General features: G+C 32.1%; 1 protein-coding gene across 1 annotated transcript in view; it reads right to left on the bottom strand.

Moving 5' to 3' along the window:
* The window catches only part of LOC142354358 (uncharacterized), a 406,219-nt gene that overhangs the window by 232,403 nt on the left and 162,232 nt on the right, over positions 1–11,584 (bottom strand). The gene's annotated exons all lie outside the window — the stretch shown is intronic.

Raw genomic sequence — 11,584 nt, 5'->3', positions numbered from 1 at the left:
AAATAAACAAATAGATAGGCATTATTCAGCTAAACAGTGTTTCTGATCCTTGTAAAAGGGGGGTAAAATAGGCGCCATGTTTCTCTATTGGCAATCTAGTTGACGAAAAAGTTGAAATTCAGCGGAAATTTACCACACGTAGAAAAGTGTTACTAGCTCCATAAAGCAAAACTATGATATCCGAGAGCCATGGAAAAGATATTTTCAGTAAAATTTAATACATTGCTCTATTGGATAAAAAAAATAGCTGACTCATGATAGCAGAACCTTTTCAGAAAAAATCTGGGTTCCGAATACTTCCTAAGCTTTGCTCTAACAATTAATTTATGGATTATTCTAGCGAAAATGTGATACTTTACAAATTGGTCAAATCTGATGGCCCATTTTTTAAAAAAAAAACTTCCTGCTTTCAAATAATTTTTTCGCATCACAAACAGAAAAAAAACATTGCAATAACATGAAGCATGTGATAGAACCATACCTTGGAAAGGGTTGGAGCGGAAAGAAACGAACATAACCGTTTGATGTTATTTGCCAGAACTACATGCTAAGGCAGACCCGAAGCGGAATCCTTTTGCAGCCTTAAGTTAAAAAGAGTTAGGTCTATTCATTTCTGCTCGCCAAGTAGGCTAACCTAGTTCTCTCTGACTAACCGACTCGGTAAAACATTGAGGATAAACTTCAAGTATAACAGTGTATAATAGAGTTAACACCGGAGTCATTACTAAAAATTCATTACCGTATAGGCCGGCTATTTTCAGAAAAAGGGTTTGGGTTTTCTCGATATCTGGTTTTTCACTGAACACAATGAGCAATAAATTACTCTACTTAGTAAGGAGATATGAGGATTCAATGCTGAAAGTCTCTGACACTCGAAAACGGTTTCAAGTTTAAGTTGTCACGTGTTTGTTCTTCGGTATTTTCAAACTAATTATTTGCAAATTTTGATACAAGTATTGATGTCCAAATTTAAGCATTTGCTCATAAAGTTTTTTCTGATAGCTAATCTTAATTATGTTTACTTGAGAGTCTATCAGAACAGATCGCTCAGTAAAAACTGTTCTTAAAATTTTTGGTCTTTATTCGTATTAACAAGTTTTTGCAAAAACAAATTTCCTAGAAAAGAGAACAGTTTCAGTTGCTGGTCCTCGTTAAATAATGCTTTGCGTTTTTTAAGTCATTCTTAAGCGGATTTTTGTCCAGCCATAGCACATAAATTCACTTGAGACGTCTAAGTTCAAAAGTAATTTTTATTCACAGGTGGTACAGCAAAGAGAAATCTTTTGCAAATTTAATTCAATATATAAAAAAATTTTACAAACCTAATTTTTTTATTTGTAATTTTTTTTGTAAATTACGGTAAAAATTTACAAAAGTTTGCAAAATAAGGCAAAAAATTACAAATAATTCACAAATAATTTCAATTATTATGCATTATTAATTATTAACCAAACAATTAAAAACTGAATTTACAAATTATTGCAAACAATGTATTAGTTTATGACTAGGGCATGCAAATATTCATTCTCAAGCCTGGATGATTTTCATTCACGCTTTGTTCAAATGTGCCGCTCAGTATGAATTGATACGGGATAGATGAAAAAAGGGCGGCCGTAAAAGGAAGTTTTCAAACGATGCCATAAATCAATTCAGAATGCAATTTGATGGATCAATTCAATAATAAAACAGATTTCAATTCCATTTTTGAATACATATAATTGAGGAAAAATAATAAAATACATCTCAAAACGAAAGCGCAGACTAAGTAAACCCAGTCAGCGTAATCTTTTCTTTTGGGTTTCCTAATTAATTTGCTTGCTCAACCTATCTGGGAAGAGATACTGATCAAAACGAAACCAACAAATAAGCATTCTTACCTGGGCTAGAAGGGCGCACAATGCTGAGAAAAAAAAACAAATGAGACCCATGATTAGTATAATGTTTCCACATTCCATATCAAGTTTAGCTGGAAGCAACTTTAGTTCTCAATAAGAACGATAAGTATATGTTAGCACCTAGTTTTTAGCGGCCCGAGGGGGGCTAAGACTCATGTGCTTACTTATTTAGAGAACCAAAGGTTACGGAGGTGGTTAAACTTAAATTAAAATTGAAATTAAAAGTACAGTTTTGTAAATTATTCAGTGAGAAGTTTTCATCGATTTTTCTAATTTTTTCCTGTTTCTCAGCTATTTCAATCATTTTATGCTCCAATTCGTCATCGTTATAAAAATCATTGCTATCATGAGACATTTTTTACCCTGTTTGGCAACCGTTAATTTCTTTTCTGCGAGAGATATCGGGGGGGGGGGAGTATTTAGAGAAACCTTTTAAAAGTTGCGAAGAAGCCCAATGTTTCTGTTTCCAAGGCAAGGCAAGTAATTTCGTTTCAAGTTTTGATGACAAATGTCATAAGTATTAGTGGGTTTGGCCTCACCGTCAAAAATTATGTTTCCTTGCTACGAGCGGGCCGCAAAAACTAGCATTCAACTTTTGCACGTGCTAATTGCTAATTGCACGTGCCTCCAAGTTTCAGCGACCAAAAATTCCTACCCTGGGTTCTCTAACTAAATATAACTGGTCGAAACCGTAACTGAACGTGTAGAATTACTAAATATTTTAGACGGTACATTATAAAAAGTTTTGCTACCAAGTTGTACAATTTTTTGTTATTCAAGTTCACAAAACCAAAAAAGAACCCCCTATACAAGGTTTATCAACAGTTCTCTTACAAAAAATACATAGCTCTAAAATAACTGTAATGAGAATGGGGTCCCGTTTTTCAACGCTGTTTCCTTAACCTCCTATCAATTCACCCTGATGGTAATGGTCAACATCGGAAAGAATTTGTACAACTCTGCCACGTTTACGGGCTTCCCCAAAATTTCAAAATAAACGTCTTTAAGAGATTATACTAAAAGATTTAAGACATTTTATAAACAACAAAGCCTTTTGATGAAAACCTAATTTCTGGTTTTTAACAGTTTTGAAGCAGTAAAGTGCTAACAAAGCATTAAACATAGTTTTTTCTCAAACGCCACGGGATGGAAACTCAAATTTCAATAACTAATTTGGAAGTTTCTTTTTCAAATTAACTTCTTATATTCAAAAGTTTTTCTTACTAATGTCAATGATACTGCGTAGAGGGTATATTATTTAAATAATAAACCCTCTAAGCAGTATCATCGATATCAGTAAGAAAAGTTTCGGAATATAAGTTAACTTTTAAAAAAAATTTCCAGGTTAGATAATGAAATTTGCGTTTCCAGCACGTGGTTGTTGAGAACCAGCTACGTTTTATGCTTTTTAGTTTTTTTCTATTTCATAAGTTTTACAGACCAGAAATCAGTTTTTCATCAAAAAGCTTTGCTGTTTAATTTTCTTAGTAATTTTTTGAAGATATTTTTTCTAAAATTTTCTAGAAACCCGTAAACTTGGCAGAGTTGTACAAATTCCTTCCAACGGTGACCATTAAAATTAGGGTGAATTGATAGGATGTTAAGAAAACAGGGGTGACAAGCGGGATCCCATACTCTTTGAAGTAACTTTTGAGCTAGGTATTATTTTGTTACAGTACCGCCGATTCATCTTGTATATTGTTTTCATTTTTTGATTTATGAATTTGAGGAACCAACACTTTACATCTTGGTAGCAAAAATTTCCGTCAAAGTTTACGGTCAAAACTAATTGTTATTCAAGTGCGGTTACAGTTTCGGACATATGTATTTTATTATCATGTTTATTGAGAGCAAATATTGCTTCCGGCTAAATTTGACATTGATTGCGGAAATATTGAGCTAATCATGGGTGTCTTTTGTATTTGCTTCTCAGCAGTATATTCCTTTCTAGCCAAGGTAAGAATCTATTTTTGTTGATTTCGCTTTGATCAATTTCTCTTGCGAAAGCTTACCGGTTTAGCACACAGTTATCAATCTCTGAGCTCCAGCTCTTCTCCACGACAACTGAAAAAAATCGTGGAATTTTTGTGAAGTTGTTTATAAAAATTGCAAAATTAAAACAATATAGTACAGATTTCGTGCTCCAATTTGTAAAGTCCTGTGTCATTTCTGTGTAGGTCAGCAGCATCACTGTCTGTTAATACATAGTAGTTAATACGTAGTTTGAGCAAATGTGAAAAGAAAAATACTCAGCAGAAAACGATTATGACTGTTAACAACATTTACGTTTTCTTTTAGACATTAGTTTTATGACTTAGAAAACTGCTGGGATCATAACTTGTTTTGTTATGGATTTTCGCAAGCGGATTAAAAAACGTTTTTAACTAAGCAGAAGGATTGAATTCTCAAATTGAGAGAACATTGAAAATGATATTTGACAGTAGAACTGAGAGATATACAGGAGAGATCTGGTTTTTAGATCAGAGTGGTGATTTGATTTTGGTGGAGAGAAAAGGCTCAAAAATTACTCTAAGATTTCTTTCACATTTCCGGTGGTATCATAATTGTTCAAAACGCGCTGGGAACGTTTTACATCAGGTTATCTCACTCTAATTATAATTATATAGATTTACCAGTTTGAACCGAATATTGATTCTAAACACCATTCATTCACGATTCATTTTTTTAAATTGTTCGACTAGATTAAATTTGCTCTTGGGTCAGAATTCTGGTAAGCTAAACTTTCTTTCCAATAATTCTAACTAAGTTCAAAACTATAGTTTGATCGAAACTTTACCAATAATATGGCGATAAGTATTTGGAATCTGTTTTTGGAGTTTATTCCATCAATTAAATTGTGAATCATGTCCAAAAAAACTTTTTTAAAAAATTGCGATGTTTGTTGCAATGACTACCACATGATATTCAAGCTCTACAAGTTTTCACAAATTCCTCTGGTCTAAACTTGGTTTAAAGGCTGTTGACACTGCAGCGTTGGGTTGTTTCCTTTGGTAAGGCAATAATACGTGGCTCTGTCTACGTTGTGTTGTCCATAAACTTACACTCTAGTTGAAGTTTTGTTTGAAACGTGTAAAATTTAACACGCGACGTAGAGAATCTGGAGATACCTGTTCGAATTCTACTAGCTCTAAGTAATACATGTAATTAAAGCAGTTCGTATTATGCTGTTTAGTTGTCACTTTTCAACGTCATTCATCTGTAACATGCTTCTCATGAGAATCCTGCAAGTTTCGAATTGTCTATCAAGATCTCATTCCGCCACCCAATAGGGGCTGTTTATACTTACGACGAAAGGTGTACCCAAAAACTTCTGCCTCAGTGAAAATTGCTTGGAAATTAGATACCTAATATAAGCAAAATTAGGAGACAAGCTTAGTATCTGTTTATCGGAAAAATATTCCGCGGTTTTTGCGCAATTAAGATACTTCCAAGTGGGGAATTTAGGTGACATGCACTGTATAACTTTATCGCTTTAGAGATTTAGTTGTAGAGTAATAGTTGCTTTAATCCTAACAATTTGATTCTCGTCAATTCAACAACATTTAGATTTAATATATCTGAAACGATTGTTTTTGTAGAGCTGCGAACTCTGTTTCTATGTTCGAAAAGTCACTCAAAGATTATTTTGCTGTGAAGAAGTAACAGAGAGTCCTGTCAATGAACTCCAGTTTGGAAAAAAATTTCAGTTTCCTAAATATCTTAGTTTTCTGCAAAAATAATTTCATGAACTTAACCGTGCAAAATTTCTTACTTTAAGATGCCAGAAGAGCTTCATCGTGTTAATAATTGCTAAGGATGAATGGAGTAGAAAAATTTCTGAGTAGCAAAATGCAATTAACAACTGCCAATGGACAGTTTTTATTGTACACCGGCAGCTGGAAGCAGAAAAAACTGAATCAACTCAGCTGAAAGAATTTTTAAAGAAATTAATTAGAATTCGCTAATTAATTGAAGTAAACGAAGAAAATCAGTAGGCATTTCAAATATGATGTTTTACCAAAAATTTTTCTATTTTATTTTAGCGTTTATTTGTCAACAAACGCTGGTCAATAAGCGTAAAAAATAATGAAGCCATTCAATTAAACTTTTTTTTGCTAAATTCAAACCACTCATTAATTGAAATAAGCAAAAAAACAGTAATCAATTCATATGTGATTTCTTGTCGAAAAATCAATCTATTGAATATTAATAATTATGGACGAACAACAGGAGCAAAGAAATTACTACAGAAAAAATTTCCGTTTTATAGATGATAAATTAATCAGATCAGCGAGATTGCCGTTTGTATTATGCATTTATTTGCTATCAATTAATAAAGTTTCAATCCACTTTGACATGCCCAAAAGCGCAACAATTTAGCTGAATTAGATTGAATCAGCGCACTGTTGCTGAATATAGATACATTCAGTGCCTATTAGAGATAAATTCAGCGCGAAAAAGATACCTTAATCGAGCAAGAAAGTTTTACTAAGCAAAAAATCGGAATCAACGCGCAAAAAATAAGAATCAAATCTTGTATCTCAATTCCGCGGTTAAACACGGTTGTGCAATTTTTTCAATTTTGGTCAATTTTGCTGGAGTATTTTGGGGTCTTTCCCATTATAGACCCCCCATGAAAAATAGCCCCCCAATATGGTATATTTGCCATGATTGGGGGTGAGGGCTATAGGTTATCTGACCAATAAGCTGGGGGTGCTATAATGGGAAAGACCCGTATTTTGTCGCAATACTTTTATCTTCTCAATGTATTTAGGAAAGCGAACAAGAGATCGCATGTTGTGTAGATTTGTCTATGACTATTTGGGTATACATCTGCGGCGTAATCAGATTGGAGTTGAAATGGGTTATGAAACAAAACTGCTTTTTATAGCAAAAATTGTCTTGATTCTTCAGCGCTCGGTGTTGCGTTCAATAATACGCAAGAGGATTAGGTATGGCAAAAGACCGAAACGATCTCTGATAGGACAATTTTCCAAATTTAGCCTTCTCACTCTATTTGAAACCTAACAGACTAAAATTACCTCCGATCATACTTTCCTGTAATATATGTACAGATCAAAATTCAATCATAACTATTTCCAAAGCCAGCAACTTGGGTCGGATTATTCGCCCAAAGTGTGACCCAAAAAGTCTGATTAGGGGATATTTGATACGAGACTTCATCATTAGTTGACTTTGAAATAGAACATCTGAGCCAATTTGGTCCAGTGATTGGTTCGCCACTTTGAGAATTAATGGCGTTAGGCAAAATTGACTAAGGAAAAATACCCAAAAGCTATACCCAAGAAAAACACCAGTCCATCTAGTTGCATCAACTGCTAAAATATATAACCCTACACTTTGCTGTTTACGGAAGGTGTTTGAAGTTATGTGGTTTGGGTAAATATAGTGGAGTTCTGTTTTAAACCTGAAACATGTTAAAGAAAAAAAACCACTTGTTTAATGTTACATGGTAGACATTTATATATCAAACATTATTATTTCTATATTATCACAATTCTAAGGTATGGTTTTCTGTAAATAATATAAGAAAAATTGTATTTGAACTCTGCTTCTTTTCTCGAAATTTGTTCAAAATGGAGGATCTTTTGAGCGTTTCAAGCTGTTAAAATGGGAAGTTTCTGCTGAGCATCTTTTATAAGCTTCGATTCTCTTAAACAAAATGGGAAATGAACTTCTATAGATAAATCAATTATGAAAGAAATTTTTTTTCACAACTATTATACAAAATTGTGATTATGAATCAATTTATCAAAAAATAGTACATATACAATAATATAAATGGAAGCCCGGGCCGAGGCGTACACCCGTATTCCACCGTTATTAAGCGAGAATAAGGGTGTAAAGCCAATTCCACTCTTAATTAGCAGGGATAAGAGTGTAAGAGTGTAATTTTGAGAAAATTACACTTTAATGTACACTCTTTACACTCTTTAGTACACCCTCATTACACTTTTAAAAATACACTATAATTACACTCTTTATTCCACTCTTTATTACACTCTTGAGCGCATTAGGTGAAGCAAATGTAGAACTTAATGAAAATCTTTTGTTAATAGCATTTCGAAAAAGACAAGTTAGAAAGTCTATTTTAGCCCGTTTTTTTGCCCTGATACTTAACTTTTGAAATTGTGTAGAAATAAAAGCCAATAGTTTGATTTGTATACAGAATTTTTATGAAATCTCCAATTAGGTGAAGAAAATGTCGAACTTCATTAGAAACGTTTAACAACTTTTTGAAAAAGACGAATTGAAAAGTCTATATTAGCCCGTTTTGTTGCCCTGATTCTGAATTTTTTGCGATTGTGTAGAAATAAAAGCTAATAGTTTGATTTGTATACAGAATTTTTATGAAATCTCCAATTAGGTGAAGAAAATGTCGAACTTCATTAGAAACGTTTAACAACTTTTTGAAAAAGACGAATTGAAAAGTCTATATTAGCCCGTTTTGTTGCCCTGATACTTAATTTTTTGCGATTGTGTAGAAAAAAAAGCTAATAGTTTGATTTGTATACAGAATTTTTATGAAATCTCCAATTAGGTGAAGAAAATGTCGAACTTCATTAGAAACGTTTAACAACTTTTTGAAAAAGACGAAATGAAAAGTCTATATTAGCCCGTTTTGTTGCCCTGATACTGAATTTTTTGCGATTGTGTAGAAATAAAAGCTAATAGTTTGATTTGTATACAGAATTTTTATGAAATCTCCAATTAGGTGAAGAAAATGTCGAACTTCATTAGAAACGTTTAGCAACTTTTTGAAAAAGACGAATTGAAAAGTCTATATTAGCCCGTTTTGCTGCCCTGATACTGAATTTTTTGCGATTGTGTAGAAATAAAAGCTAATAGTTTGATTTGTATACAGAATTTTTATGAAATCTCCAATTAGGTGAAGAAAATGTCGAACTTCATTAAAAACGTTTAACAACTTTTTGAAAAAGACGAATTGAAAAGTCTATATGAGCCCGTTTTGTTGCCCTGATACTTAATTTTTTGCGATTGTGTAGAAATAAAAGCTAAAAGTTTGATTTGTATACAGAATTTTTATGAAATCTCCAATTAGGTGAAGAAAATGTCGAACTTCATTAGAAACGTTTAACAACTTTTTGAAAAAGACGAATTGAAAAGTCTATATTAGCCCGTTTTGTTGCCCTGATACTTAATTTTTTGCGATTGTGTAGAAATAAAAGCTAATAGTTTGATTTGTATACAGAATTTTTATGAAATCTCCAATTAGGTGAAGAAAATGTCGAACTTCATTAGAAACGTTTAACAACTTTTTGAAAAAGACGAATTGAAAAGTCTATATTAGCCCGTTTTGTTGCCCTGATACTGAATTTTTTGCGATTGTGTAGAAATAAAAGCTAATAGTTTGATTTGTATACAGAATTTTTATGAAATCTCCAATTAGGTGAAGAAAATGTCGAACTTCATTAGAAACGTTTAACAACTTTTTGAAAAAGACGAATTGAAAAGTCTATATTAGCCCGTTTTGTTGCCCTGATACTTAATTTTTTGCGATTGTGTAGAAATAAAAGCTATTAGTTTGATTTGTATACAGAATTTTTATGAAATCTCCAATTAGGTGAAGAAAATGTCGAACTTCATTAGAAACGTTTAGCAACTTTTTGAAAAAGACGAATTGAAAAGTCTATATTAGCCCGTTTTGCTGCCCTGATACTGAATTTTTTGCGATTGTGTAGAAATAAAAGCTAATAGTTTGATTTGTATACAGAATTTTTATGAAATCTCCAATTAGGTGAAGAAAATGTCGAACTTCATTAGAAACGTTTAACAACTTTTTGAAAAAGACGAATTGAAAAGTCTATATTAGCCCGTTTTGTTGCCCTGATACTTAATTTTTTGCGATTGTGTAGAAATAAAAGCTAATAGTTTGATTTGTATACAGAATTTTTATGAAATCTCCAATTAGGTGAAGAAAATGTCGAACTTCATTAAAAACGTTTGTTAACAACTTTTTGAAAAAGACGAATTGAGAAGCCTATGTTAGCCCGTTTTGTTGCCCCGATAATACACTTTTTGAAATTGTGTAGAAATAAAAGCAAATAATTTGATTTGTATACAGAATTTTAATGAAATCTCCAATTAGGTGAAGAAAATGTCGAACTTCATTAAAAACGTTTGTTAACAACTTTTTAAAAAAGACGAGTTGAAAGTCTATATTAGTCCATTTTTTTGCCGTAATAAAGTACTTTTTGAGTATGTGTGGAACTAAATGCCAGTATTTTCATTTGTTTACAAAATTTTCATGAATCGTCGAATTAGGTGCAGAAAATGTCCAATTTCATGGAAAAACCTCTGTTAATAACTTTTTGAAGAAGACGAGTTAGAAAGATGTTAGCCCAATTTGTTGCATTGACAAAATACTTTATATACTTAACGAGTTTGTGTAGATGTAAATGTCAATACTTTGATTTGTTCGCATAATTTTAATGAACCGTCGAAATAGGTGAAGAAAATGTCGAATTTCATGAAAAACCTCTGTTAATAACTTTTTTAGGAAGACGAGTTAGAGAGTCTATGTTAGCCCATTTTGTTGTCGTGATAATTTAATCTATGGGTTTATGTAGAAGTAAATGCCAATATTTTGATTTGTTTACAAAGTTTTAATGAACCGTCGAATTAGGTGAAGAAAATGTCGAACTTCATGAAAAACCTATATGAATAACTTTTTGAAGAAGACGAGTTAAAAGACCTATGTTAGCTCATTCTACTGCCGTGATAACGTACTTTATGAGTTTGTGTAGAAGTAACTGCAAACATTTTGATTTAATTACAAAATTTTAATGTACCATCGAATTAGGTGAAAAAAATGTTTAACTTCATGAAAAACCTATATGAATAACTTTTTGAAAAAGACGAGTTAGAAGACCTATGTTAGCTCATTTTGTTGCCGTAATAACGTACTTTATGAGTGTGTGTAGAAGTAACTGCAAAAACTTTGATCTAATTACAAAATTTTAAGGAACCCTCGAATTAGGTGAAAAAAATTTTGATTTTCATTAAAAACATTTGTTAATAACTTTTTGAAGAAGCCAAGTTAGAAAATGTATAATAGCTTATTTTGTTGCCGTGATATTGTACTTTTAAGAACTTTTTAGAACCGATCTCGAAACTCTTTATTTCTACCCAAAATGTCAAGAAAACTGTCGATTCGTGGTCAAAAATTAGTCATTTTTCTCGATTTTGGACAAAATTCTCTCAAATTTTAGAGGCAAACATATATTTTTTTGGTAGCAAAAAAACTAAAATTTACGCTTCCAACAGCCATATAATTATCTTTTTGAACTATTGCCAAACAAGAGAATGCGAGGGCAATGTACAGACCGAAATCAGGGTCGATTTTAGCAAAATTTTCGTATTTTCAAAGTTGTTTAGTTTAATAACTTTTTTGTTACACGACGTATTTAAAAGTATATTATATCATTTTCTTGCCCATTTAATCCTCTTTACGAATATATATGGGTTGAAAAGTTTCGGTTTAATTTCATTGCCTAATTTTTCGATTTTCCAAATTTTGGTGAAAATGAGCCAATTTCGGCCAAAATGTCGAAAATCGAGTTTTGAATCCTTCATTTTTTTAACTTTTTTAAACGCTAGAAAAAAGCCCCAGTTCATGCTGATTCCAAAACATATTCATTTTTTAA

Source organism: Convolutriloba macropyga, chromosome 15, assembly GCF_964194025.1.
Source record: "Convolutriloba macropyga chromosome 15, txConMacr16.3, whole genome shotgun sequence".
Taxonomy (NCBI): domain Eukaryota; kingdom Metazoa; phylum Xenacoelomorpha; order Acoela; family Convolutidae; genus Convolutriloba; species Convolutriloba macropyga.
The sequence above is the reverse complement of the archived record's forward strand: the minus strand, read 5'-3'. Positions and strand labels throughout refer to the sequence as shown.